This window comes from Hemiscyllium ocellatum, chromosome 2 (assembly GCF_020745735.1).
Source record: "Hemiscyllium ocellatum isolate sHemOce1 chromosome 2, sHemOce1.pat.X.cur, whole genome shotgun sequence".
NCBI classification, from domain to species: Eukaryota; Metazoa; Chordata; class Chondrichthyes; order Orectolobiformes; family Hemiscylliidae; genus Hemiscyllium; species Hemiscyllium ocellatum.
Genome location: NC_083402.1, coordinates 78,195,262 through 78,207,986, shown reverse-complemented (window position 1 = coordinate 78,207,986; position 12,725 = coordinate 78,195,262).

Here is a 12,725-nt window from a genome sequence, read left to right as displayed (position 1 = left end):
TGGGGCTATTACAAAAGGAACGGTCTACATCTGAACCAGACCGGAACCAATGTCCTTGGGGGTGTTTTTGCTACTGCTGTTGGGGAGGTTTTAAACTAATGTGACAGGGGACTGGGAACCAGAAGAGAAAACAAGTAGGCAGCGAGACTGGAGACGGTAAGAATTATGAAGATTAACATTAACAAAGGGAAGAATAGGCAGAGAGCAGGTGAGCGCAAAAGAACTGGTGGCCTGAAATGCATCTACTTTAATGCAAGGTGTATAGTGTGTAAGGCAGGTGAACTTAGGGCTTGGATTGGTGCCTGGGAGTATGACATTATTGCCATCAGAGAGACTTGGTTGAAGGAAGGGCATGATGATTGGCAATTAAGTGTTCCAGGATATAGACGCTTCAGACAGGATAGGGAGGGAAGTAAAAGAGGGGGTGGAGTTGCGTTGCTGGTCAGGGACGATATCACGGCTGTGCTAAAGGAGGACACTATGGCGGTCTTGGGTAGTGAGGCATTATGGGTGGAGCTGAGAAATAAGAAGGGTGCAGTTACATTGTTGGGGCTATTTTACAGACCTCCCAACAGTGAGTGTGAGGTAGAAGAACAAATAGGTGAACAGATTATGAATAGATGTAGAGGCAATAGGGTAGCAGTGATAGGAGATTTTAATTTTCCCAACATTGACTGGGATATACTTAGCGTCAGAGGTCTGGATGGAGTAGAATTTGTACGAAGCATCCAGGAGAATTTTCTAGAGCAGAAAGGGCCATATTGGACCTGGTACCAGGGAACGAGCCAGGACAAGTGGAGAGGTTGCGGTGGGGGATTTCTTTCAGAACAATGACCACAATTCTGTAAGTTTTAGAATACTCGTAGATAAAGAAGAGAGTGGTCCACAGGGAAGAGTACTAAACTGGGCTGAGGCCAATTATATCAAAATTAGGCAGGAGCTGGGAAATGTGGATTGGACACAGCTATTTGAAGGGAAGTCCACATTTGAGATGTGGGAGGCTTTCAAAGATAGATTAACGGTAGTGCAGGATAGGCATGTCCCGTTGAAGGCAAAGGATAGGAAGGGCAATATTCGTGAATCCGTGGATGGCAGGAGAAATGAATAACTAGCCAAGAGGTAAAGGGAAGTGTACATAAGGTCTCGGCAGCTAAGAACAGAACGGGCCCTGGAGAAATATCGGAAAAGTAGGACAAGTCTTAAACAAGGACTCAAGCAGGCGAAAAGGAGTCATGAAATAGCTTTAGCAAGCAAAAATAAGGAAAATCCCAAAGCATTTATTCTTATATAAGAAGCAAGCGGGTAACTAGAGAAAGGATTGGTCCACTAAAAGATAATGATGGAAGGCTATGTGCCGAACCTGAGAGAATGGGTGAGATTCTGAATGAATACTTTGCATCAGTGTTCACTGAGGAGAGAAACATGATGAATCTTGAGATTAGAGATAGAAGTTTGATTCGGCTGGATCACGTTGGTATAAGTTGGGAAGATGTGTTGGGTATGCTCGAGGTTATTAAGATGGACGAATCCCCAGGACCGGATGGGATCTATACCAGGTTGCTGAGGGAGGCGAGAGTGGAAATAGCTGGAGCCCTGACAGATATCTTTGTGGCATCCTTAAATGCAGGTGAGGTGCCAGAGGACTGGAAGTTGTTACAATTAAAATTCTTAAGTTATCTGCTGTGTTTGAACTCAGAAAAAAGGTGAGAGTTTAGAAGAATGAGAAGTGATTTTATTTAAGCATTCAAGATTTGAGAAACTTGACAAGGTACATGTTGAGAAGATGTTTCCACCAGTGAAGGAATCTTAAACTAGGGGACATAGTTACAGAGTACAGGGCCACTCATTTTAAACCGAGATGCAAAGGAATTTCATCTCTCAGAGGGTAGTGATCAACTATCTTAGAGAATTGCAGAGGCTAGATCACTGGAAGTATTTACAGCAGAGATATATTTTTGACAAGTAGGAGAGTTGGGGGCTGTGATGAGCTGGCAGCAAGGTATTGAAGCATGGGTAGATCAGCCATAATCTTAGTTGAACAGCAGGGCAGGTTTGAGGGGTAGAATGGTCTACTCTTTTATGTTCTTTTGGCAATATGGCTAAGCTCTTAATTGTTTCATATCAATTGTTTAATTACACCATGCCACTATATTGATTCAACCTCAATACAATGTCTAATTTATTACTCCTCTTGCAGAGTCTCATTATCAGCAAAAGACCATGACATCACCAACGATGGTTTCTGATACATCATCAGAAACGATACGATACGATCCCCATCAAAATGTTGATCCCTTTACCATCTCTGGTTTTAATTGCTCCAGCATTAATGATTGAACCCTGAGCTCCAGAATTCACTCCTTAACTTCTCCTAATCTTTAGCCTTGATGAAGATTCCTTTTTACAATTTCTGTCTTTTGATCAGGATTTTGATCATTTGTCCTTCTGTGAGTTCATCTCAGATTTTGACCTGAGCTGTTTCACTCGATCGCAGCAAGTGCTTAAATGCGAGTTATCATTTTCCTCTTTTTTTTCTGATGATTCCATAGACTGACAACATAACTCACATTGAATTCAACCCTTTTGTTTGTAGTCATAAAAATCCTGAGAAAAGTTTGAAATTGAAGGAAGAAATGTGCTGTAACGGGCTAAGCTGGCCTTCTTTATTATTAATGTATCAGTGACATCTAGAGGCTGTTTACATAAATATTTTTATTCATCATGAGCTGGGAGAATCCCAGGTAAGATCAATGCTCATTATATATCACTAATTGGCCTTGAAAAGGCGAGAGTGGCCTTCTTTCTCAAATTTATTGCAGTCCACATTCAATAGGTAAGCCTCACTGCTTTTTTAGAAAGGAATTTGCCAGTTTTTATTCAGCCATTGGATGTGGGTATGACTGGCGAGGGCAGCATCCCTAATTATGCTGGAGAAAGTGGTGGTGGCCTGCCTTCTTGAATGGCTGAAGTCCTTGGAGACTATGAGAGGGCACACAGCAATGTCGGGAATGAAGTTTTACCCAGCAACAGTGTATAGACAACCACTGGGTGATGGTGTGTGGTTTGCAGGGGAATTTGTTGGTGGTGGTGTTTCCATGTATCTGCTGCCCTTGTCCTTTGAGATGGCAGATGTCACAGGTTTAGAAAATTCCATTGAGCAAACCTTGGTGTGTTTCAGCAGCTCATCCTGTAGACAAATACACACTGCAGTCACTGTGCACCTGTTGTGACGGGAGTGCAAGTTGAATTTGGTGAATGTAGTGTCAAGCAAGTGCGCTGTTTTGTCCTGGATAACATTAAGCTTCTTGCATGTGTTGGACCTGCATTTATCCAGCAAGTGGGGTGTATTCAATCATATTGCTGACTTCTGCCTTGTTAATGATATTTGAAGGTGATTTGAAGAAACAAGAGTTGAGTTATATGCCATAGAATGTATTTGTGTGGCTAGTCCAGATCAGTTTCTACTTAATGATAACTCTGAAGAGGTTATTGGCAAGGGATTCAGTGATGGTTATGTCATTCAAAGCCAGGAGGCGATGGTTATCGTTTTGGATGAGATGGTCATTACCTAACATTTATATGGCACAAGTGTTACTTGCCACCTCTCAGCCCAAACCTGGATATTCTCTAGGTCTTATTGTGCATTAACACTGATAGCTTGAGCATCTGAGGAGACATGAATGGCGTTGATCATTGTGCCACCATCATCTACCATGAAGATGGTTAGGCCTAGGACATTACACAGAGGAATGCCTGACATGATGTTTTGGAATGAAGATGATAACTATCTTCCTTTGTGCTCGGTATGATCTGAGCTAGCAGAGATGGTGTCAAACTTTCACCCCAGATGGTGTCAAACGTCTTGAGTGTTGCTGATGCTGCATGCATCCAGACAACTGGGGGGGGATTTCATCACTTGTCTGACTTGCATATTTTTACTGATATGGATGGGCGCATTTGCAACAGATAGATTAGTTAGTAAGAGGTCAAGTAAACATTTCCCTCTTGTCGGTTCTCTTCCAAACTGTCACAAACCAAATCTAGCAAATCAAATGTTCCATAGGACTTGGTGAATTTGATCAGTAGCAATGCTACTGAGGCAATCCTGGTGATGGATATTGGAGTCCCCCATCCAAAGGGCTGTGCCCTTGCTACTCATTGATTCCTCCAACGAAGAGAAGCTTATTAAGCAGCTGGCAGAAGGGAAGGGAGAGTAGGTGGGAATCAATAAGATTTTCTTGACCATGTTTTACAGATTTCACAAGGTTCAGAATCAATGTAAAGGATTTCAGGGCAATTCATCCCCAATTGTAAAGCACCATGCTGCCACCTCTGGTGGCTCTCTGCTACATTGTTTACTGGACTTTAGTAAAGCCTTTGACAAGGTTCCACATGGTCGACTAATTCGTAAAATTAGAACACATAGGATTCAAGGTGAGATTGGCAATTGGATACAAAATTGGCTGAACAGCTGGAGACAGAGAATGATAGTGCAGGTTTGGTTTTTGGACTGGAGGACTGTGTTCCACGAGGATCAGTTCTGGGTCCACTTTTGTTTGTCATTTATGTAAATGATTTAGATGAGTAAATAGAAAATATGGCTAGTAAGTTTGTGGATGACATCAAAATTTGGTGGTAAAGTGGACGGTGAAGAAAGTTATCTAAGATTATATAGAGATCTTGATCAGTTGAGTCAATGGACTGAAGAGTGGCAAATGGAGTTTAATTTGGATAAATGTGAGATATTGTATTTTGGTTAAACAAACAAAGGCAAGATTTACATAATTAAAAGCAGGGCCTTGGGTAGTATAGAGGTTCAGGTATATAATTCTTTGAAGTTTACATCAAATATAGATAGGTAGCTAAGGTGTTTGACACAACGCTTTCATTGTTCAGACCACTGAGTATAGGAATTTGGACATTGAGGTTGTACAGGACATTGATGAGGCCTCTTGGAGTTGCTCTGTTAAAGGAGGGATATTATTAAGCTAGAGAGGGTTCAGAAGAGATTTACCAGGATGTTGCTGGGAATAGAGGGTTTGTTATAAGGAGAGGCTGGATAGGCTGGGACTTATATCACTAGAGTATAGAAGGTTGAGAATTGACCCTTCAAAGGTTTATAAAATAATATAAGGTGTAGATATGTTGAATAGCAGGTGTCTTTCCCTAGGGTGGGGGGATTTTAAGACTGGGAGCATATTTTTCAGGTGAAAGAAGAAAGATTTAAAGAAGATATGAGGGGCTTTTTATATACAAGAGAGTGGTTCAAATGTGGAATGAAATTCTTGAGGAAATGGTGGATGTGTGTATAGTTAGAATGTTTAAATGAAATTTAGATAAGTGCATGAATAACAAATGTTTGGAGGGATATGACCCAAGCACAGGCAGGTAGGACTAGTTTAGTTTGGGATTATGGTTGGTGTGGACTGGTTGGACTGAAGGGTCTATTTCCGTGCTGTATGACTCTATGACTCTACTGCTAAGACAGGACATACCTGGGGATAGTGACTGTGGTGACTGTGACATTGAATGGTGTGATTTTGTGAGTATGACTACATCAGGCTGTTGCTTGACTACTTTTGTTGGGTAGCTCTCTCACTTTTGCTACAAGCCCCAAATGTTGATCAGGAAGATTTCACATTGTTGACAGGGTTGGGTATACAATTGTTGTTTCCAATGCCTGAATGACTGGGTTATCTGGTTTCATTTATTTGTTTGGATTCCCATTTGGTTTGATATAATTAAATGGCTATTTCATTGGGCAATAAGAGTCAACCATGTTGCTTTGGATGTGGAGTCATATGTAAACCACACTAGATTTTCTTCCCTAAAGGGCATGAGTAAAGCAGTTGGGTTTTTACAACAACAGTTACAATTAAGGTAACTTTTACTTTCAAATTTTATTAAATCATATTTCACCATCAACTATGTTGGGATTTGACTTTGTGACCCTACAGCATTAGTCTGGGGCTCTGTATTAATAATCCAGTGGCGTTACCATAAAACTAATTCAAGGTGATAAGAATTGCATTGGAACTTTAAGATGGTGATATGCCCATGCTTCTTTGACCTTCTAAATGGTAGAGGTCATGGGTTTGAAAGATGCTGTCACAGGTGCCTGACTGAATTGTGGCACTGTGTCTTGTATATTGGTACATACTGCTGCCATTATGCTCTGTTTGTGGAACGACAGAATGTTTAATGTAGAAGGATGAGACACCGAACAAGCCTTGTGTTGGTGTTAAGCTTCTTTAGTGTAATGAAAATGATTCAGGCAAGTGGAGAAGATTCCATCATATTCCTGATTTATGTCCTGTGAATGATTAGGCAGGTTCCAGGAAGTTCGGAAGTAAGTTACTCACAACAGTATTTTCTGTATCTGACCTGTTTTGCAACCACAGCCAATCTGGGTAAGTTTCTGCTCAATGGTGACCTGCAAAAGTTGACAGTGCATTCAGTGATGAGAATGCCATTGATTATCAAATGTAAAGCATTCAATTGTCTATAGTTGGATCTGGTCATAGTCCACCAATTGTCGTACAAATATGGTACACAGCCCAAGTCTAAATGTTGTTTAGGGTATGCTGCACGTCAGCACATACTCCTTCAATATCTGAGAAATTGCAAATGGTACTGAATGTTCATCATTCATCAGCAATTATCTCTACTTTTGACCTAATACTGGAGGGACAATCTCCTTATGAGATTGCTACTTTTAAAAATTTGTTACATAAAATTTGGTTGCCACATTGCCGACCTTACAACATAGACAACACTTCAAATATACAATCAGTTATAAAGGAGTTTGAAATAGCCAATGCATCAGAAAAAGGTGCAATTCAAATCCAAGTCTTTTTTAGATTCTCTTTTGGGTCAGCTGACTGTCTCTTAGAAACAAAGAGAATAGTAACAGAAGTAGGCCATTCAACCTCTCAGGCCCGCGCCACCATTCAATATGACATGATTGAGCTCAAGATTAGACACCTCCGTCCCCTTCCTGCACCTCTCCATCTCCATCAATGATGACCGACTTGACACTAACACTTTTTACAAACCTACCAACTCGCACAACTACTTGGATTACACCTGTTCCTACCCTACCTCCTACAAAAATGCTATCCCGTATTCCTAATTCCTCCACCTCTGCTGTATCTGCTCCCAGGAGGACCAGTTCCTCCACAGAACACACCAGATGGCCTCCTTCTTTAGAGACCACAATTTCCCTTCCCATGTAGTTGAAGATGCCCTCTCATCCACGTCCCGCACCTTCGCCCTCAAATCCCACCCCTCCAACCACAGCAAGGATAGAACCCCCATCCCCACCCCCGGTCCTCACCTTCCACCCTACCAACCTTCGCATAAACCATATTCAGCTGACATTTCCACCACCTCCAAATGGACCCCATCACCAGGGATTTATTTCCCTCCCCACCCCTTCCCACTTTCTGCAAAGACCGTTCCCTCAGTGACTAACTGGTCAGGTCCACGGTCCCCAAGAACCCACCCTCCCCTGCCATGGCAGTAATTGCAAAACCTGCTCCCACACCTCCCCCCTCACCTCCATCCAAGGCCCCAAAGGAGCCTTCCACATCCATCAAAGATTCACCTGCACACCCACCAATGTCATTTGTTGTATTTGTTGCTCCAGGTGCAGTCTCCTTTACATTGGGGAGACTGGACGCCTTCTCACAGAGCACTTTAGGGAATATCTCCAGGACACCCACACCAATCAACCCCACCGCTCTGTGGCTGAACATTTCAACTCCCACTCCTACTCTGCCAAGAACATGCAGGTCCTGGGCCTACTCCACCGCCATTCCCTCCCCACCCGACAACTGGAGGAAGAACGCCTCATCTTCCACCTTGGAACACTTCAACCCCAGGGCATCAATGTGGACTTCACCAGTTTCCTCATTCCCCTCCCCCCCCCGCCTCCACCTTACCCAAGTTCCAATCTCCTAGCTCAGCACCATCCTCTTGATCTGCCCTACCTGGCAAATTTCCTTTGCACTATCCAATCCACCTTCCTCTCTGACCTATCACCTTCATCATCCACCTATTGTACTCTTGGCTACCTTCTCCCCAGCCCCACCCTCCTCCCATTTATCTCTCCACCCAGGAAGCTCCCAGCCTTCATTCCTGATGAAGGGCTTTTGCCCAAAACTTCGATTTTCATGCTCCTCAGATGCTGCCTGAACTCTGTGCTTTCCCAGCACCACACTAATTTTGACTCTGATCTCCAGCATCTGCAGTCCTCACTTTTTCCATGATTGAGCTCACCCTCCCCACTTCCCACCCCAATATCCCTTGATCCCTTTAGATACAAGAATTATATCTAGCTTTTTCTTGAAAACACAATGTTTTGGCCTCAGCCACTTCCTGTGGTACTGAATTCCACAGGCCCACCACTTTCTGCATGTAGAAATTTTCCTCATCTGTCCTAAAAGATTCATCCTTAAACTATGATACCTGGTTCTGGACGTCCCTACCCGCAGGAACATGCTTCCTGCATCTATCCTATCAGACATTCATAGTTTTCAATGAGATCCCGCACTCATTCTAAACTCCAGTGAATGCAATCCTAACCAATTCAATTCCTCATTAAATGTCAGTCCCACTATCCCAGGAATTAATTTGGTAAATTTTGTTATACTCCCTCTGTAGCAAGAACATTCTTCCTCAGATAAGGACACCCAAAGTGCCCAATGCCCTATATAATTGCAGCAAGACATTCTGTTCCTGGACTCCAATCCTCTCACTGTAAAGGCAAAATTGTAATTTGCCTTCTTTGCTGCCTCTATACCTGCACACTTATTCTGTGATTAGTGCACAAGGACACCCAGGTCTTGTTAAACATTCCCCTCTCAAATTTACAGTAAGTCATTCAAATAATAATCTGCTTTCCTAATTTTGCTGTCAAAGTGAATATTTTCTCATTTATCCCATCCCACTCATTCAGCCATCCAAATCATACTACAACATCTCTGCATGCTCCTCACAGCTCAGCCTTCAACCCAGCGTTGTCATTTGAAAATTTTGAAGTATTGTATTTAGTTCCTTCGTTTAAATTATTAACCTATGTTGTGAATAGCTGGGATCCTAGTACCAGTCCCTGTGGTACCCTATAATCACTGCCAACCATTCAGAAAAATAACCCATTTAATCCAACTTTATTTCTTGATTGCTATCCAATTTTCTATCCATCTCGAAACATTATACCCAATCCCATGTGCTTTAATTTTACACATTATACCATCTCTTCTCATTCTCTGTCTTTGCCTAGCGTTTCCTCTCAGAGGGCTGTAATATTTTGAATTCTCTTCCCCAAACGCCAGTGGAGGTGACGTTATCGAATACATTCAAGGCTGAAAAAGACAGGTTTTTGATCTACAGGGGAGTTAAAGATTAGAAGGCCAGCAATAAAGTGAAGTTAAGGAGGTCAATCAGATAGTGGAGGAGGGGCAAGGGTCTAAAGTGGAGTCCCAGATAGACAGGATAGTGAAGGTGGCATTCGGAATGCTTGGTCAGTGCATTGAATATAGGTGTTTAGAGGTAATGTTGCAACCGTACAGGACATTGGTTAGGCCACTTTTGGAAAACTGCATTCAATTCTAGTCTCCCTGCTGTAGAAGAATGTTGCAAAACTTGAAAGGGTTCAGAAAAGATCTACATATTGCCAGGTTTGGAGGGCTTGAGCTATAAAGAGAGGCTGAAGAGACTGGGGTTATTTTGCCCGGAGTGCCGGAGGCTGAGGAGTAACCTTATAGAGGTTTATAATATCATGAGAGGCATGGATAGGGTGAATAGCCAAAGTCTTCAACCAGACTTTAAAGTCTTTTCCCCAGGGTGGAAAGTTCAAAACTAGAGAACATAGATTTGAGGTGAGATGGAAAAGATTTAAGAGGGATTAAGGGGCACATTTTTTACACAGAGGGCCGGGCGTATATGGAATGAGCTGCTAGAGAAAGTGGTGGAGGCTGATACAATTACAACATTTATAAGGCTTCTGGATAGGCATACAAATAGGAAGAGTCGAGAGGAATATGGGCCAAATGTTAACAAACATGGACTAGATTAATTTAGGATATCTGGTCAGCATGGACAAGTTAGACCAAAGGGTTTGTTTCCAAGCTGTATAGCTCCATGAATGACCATACGAATTAAGAGTAGAATTAAGCTAAATAGCCCTTTGAGCCTGCTACTCTGTTCAATAAGAGTATGGCTGATCTGATTAGCCCACAGCTGAAAAATGTGTTGCTGGAAAAGCGCAGCAGGTCAGGCAGCATCCAAGGAGCAGAAGAATCGATGTTTCGGGCATAAGCCTTTCTTCAGGAATGAGGAAGAAGGCTAAGATAAAAGGTAGGGAGGAGGGACTTGGGGGAGGGGCATTGGAAATGTGATAGGTGGAAGGAGGCTAAGATGAGGGTGATAGGCTGGAGAGGGGGTGGGGGCGGAGAGGTTGGGAAGAAGATTGCAGGTCAAGAGGGCGGTGCTGAGTCCGAGATAAGGTGGGGTGGGGGGAAATGAGGAAGCTGGAGAAATCTGCATTCATCCCTTGTAGTTGGAGGGTTCCTAGGCGGAAGATGAGGTGCTCTTCCTCCAGGCGTCATGTTGCCATGGTCTGGCAATGCAGGAGGCCAAGACCTGCATGCCCTCGGGGGAGTTAAAGTGTTCAGCCACGGGGCGGTTGGGTTGGTTGGTGCGGGTGTCCCAGAGGTGTTCCCTAAAACATTCCGCAAGTAGGCAGCCTGTCTTCCCAATGTAGAGGAGACTACATCGGGTGCAGCAGATGCAGTAAATGATGTGTGGAGGTGCAGGTGAATTTGTGACGGATATGGAAGGATCCGTTGGGGCCTTGGAGGGAAGTGAGGGGGAGGTGTGGGTGCAAGTTTTGTATTTCTTGCGGTTGCAGGGGAAGGTGCTGGGAGTGGAGGTTGTGTTGGTGGGGGTGTGGACCTGACGAGGGAGTCGCAGAGGGAGTGGTCTTTCCGGAACACTGATAGGTGAGGGGAGGGAAATATATCCCCGGTGGTGGGGTCTGTTTGGAGGTGGCAGAAATGTCGAAGGATGATACGATGTATCTGGAGTTTGGTGGGGTTTTAGGTGAGGACCAGTGGGGTTCCGTCCTAGTGGTGATTGGAGGAGCGGGGTTCAAGGGCAGAGGAGCGGGAAGTGGAGTAAATGTGGTGGATAGCATCGTCAACCACATCTGAGGGAAAATTGCGGTCTTTGAAGAAGGGGGCCATCTGGGTTGTTCGATATTGGAATTGGTCTTCCTGGGAGCAGATGCGGCGGAGGCGAAGGAACTGGGAATATGGGATGGCATTTTTACAGGGGGCAGGGTGGGAGGAGATGTAATCTAGGTAGCTGTGGGAGTCGGTCGGTTTATAGTAAATGTCTGTGTTGAGTCGGTCGCCCAAGATAGAAATGGAGAGGTCTAGGAAGGGGAGGGAGGAGTCTGAGACAGTCCAGGTAAATTTGAGGTTGGGGTGGAAGTGTTAGTAAAGTGGATGAACTGTTCAACCTCCTCGTGGGAGCACGAGGTAGCGCCAATACAGTCATCGATGTAGCGGAGGAAAAGGTCGGGGGTGGTGTCAGTGTAACTATGGAAGATGAACTGATCCACATATCCGATGAAGAGACAGGCATAGCTGGGGCCTATGCGGGTGCCCATGGCTACTCCTTTGGTTTGAAGGAAGTGGGAGGATTGGAAAGAGAAGTTGTTCAGAGTGAGGACCAGTTCAATCAGTCGAAGAAGAGTGTCAGTGGAAGGGCAAGGAAGAAGTGGAGGGCTTTGAGGCCTTCATGATGGGGGGTGGAGGTGTATAGGGACTGGATGTCCATGGTGAAGATAAGGCGTTGGGGACCAGGGAAGCGAAAATCATGGAGGAGGTGGAGGGTGTGGGTGGTGTCCCGAACGTAGGTGGGGAGTTCTTAGACTAAGGGGGACAGGACCGTGTCGAGGTATGCAGAGATGAGTTTGGTGAGGCAGGAGCAGGCTGAGACAATGGGTCAGTCGGGGCAGCCAAGTTTTGTAGATTTTGGGCAGGAGGTAGAAACAGGCAGTACGGGGTTGTGGGACTATGAGGGTGGAGGCGGTGGATGGGAGATCCCCTGAGGTGATGAGGTTATGGATGGTCTGGGACATGATGGTTTGGTGGTGGGAGATCGGGTCATGGTCAAGGGGGCAGTAGGAGGAGGTGTCCGCAAGCTGGCGTTTAGCCTCAGCAATGTAAAGATTGGTGCACCAAACTACCACCTGCCTCCTTTATCTGCCGGTTTGATAGTGAGGTTGGGGTCAGAGCGGATGGAGTGGAGGGCTGTACGTTGCGAGGGTGAGAGGTTGGAGTGGGTAAGAGGGGCGGACAGGTCGAGTCGGTTAATGTCATGGCGGTAGTTGGCTATGAAGAGATTGAGGGTGGGTAAGAGGCCAGCACCGGGTGTCCAGGTGGCTGGGGTGTGTTGGAGGCGGGAGAAGGGGTCGTCAGAGGGTGGGCGAGAATCCTGGTTGCAGAAGTAGGCCTCCACATTCCCACCTACCTTTGATAACCTTTCACTCCCTTGCTCAACAAGAATCAAGCTACCTCTATTGTCGAAATATTTAAAGAAGTTGCTTCCATTGGAATGTGAGTGTTCCAAAGAATCCAATCATCAATGAAAATCTCTTCTTAACTCTGACTTCAATGGATCTTGCTCTTTTTTCAAACTTGAACCCTAGTTCTAGA